We start from the raw sequence: 899 nt of genomic DNA, 5'->3' as shown, positions 1-899 counted from the left end.
CAACCACACCAGCTATGATTTTGGATTATGTGCGAGACCTACATTTAAATGCCGTCAGGTATTAAGTTTTTGTTGTTGTCATATGCCTCAGGATATTTCCTACCAACTTATATCTTCTTATGATCAACTTGTCCTATAAACTTCATTTTTCTCCACTTCGGCTCACTATCCTTTCATCAGACCGCTTCTTATGATCAAGTTGTCCCATAAATTTCTTTTTTTCCGATTCAGTATCCCATCATTAGTTACTCGATGTACGTATCATACCTTCGACATTCTTCATTTCTAAAACTTCTATTCTGTGAACTGTTTACCGTTCACGATTCATATGAAGACAGTAACTGTTCTCGAAAGGACAGAATACTGTTGATGACCGTGCAGCTTTTCCGTGGAGTAAATGATAACTAACTGAAACTCTCAGCTGTCGACAGGTGTTGTTGATATACCTCCATGTGGACAACTGAAAATGTGTGCCCCGACCGGGACTCGAACCCGGGATCTTCTGCTTACATGGCAGACGCTCTATCCTTCTGAGCCACCGAGGACACAGATGAATACCGCGACTACAGGGACTTATCCCTTGCACGCTTCCCGTGAGACACATTCCCAGCTGTCCACAATTCTTCATATATAATGTACCTTATAGACATTTCACCATTCACTCATTACTCGCGCACGTTTTGGCGATTCCCGTAAGAGCAAATGTTTATAAGGTACATTACATACGAAGAATTGTGGACAGCTGGGAATGTGAGCAGGAGATCCCGGGTTCGAGTCCCCGTCGGGGCACACATTTTCAGCTGTCGACAGCGAGGTATATCAACAACACCTGTCGGTAGCTGAGGGTTTCAGTTAGTTATCATTTGTTCACGATTCACTTCCGTACAAAGCTGCAATTC

General features: G+C 43.2%; 1 non-coding gene across 1 annotated transcript; it reads right to left on the bottom strand.

The window, feature by feature from the left end:
• Positions 1-471: 471 nt before the first annotated feature.
• Trnat-ugu (transfer RNA threonine (anticodon UGU)) lies at positions 472-545 on the bottom strand. Its single transcript has one exon. It is a non-coding gene; the product is annotated as a tRNA-Thr (tRNA).
• Between the last annotated feature and the right edge of the window lie 354 nt (positions 546-899).

The sequence above is a fragment of the Schistocerca gregaria genome, chromosome 8, assembly GCF_023897955.1.
Source record: "Schistocerca gregaria isolate iqSchGreg1 chromosome 8, iqSchGreg1.2, whole genome shotgun sequence".
Lineage (NCBI taxonomy): Eukaryota > Metazoa > Arthropoda > Insecta > Orthoptera > Acrididae > Schistocerca > Schistocerca gregaria.
This window is presented reverse-complemented; position numbering and strand designations above follow the sequence as displayed.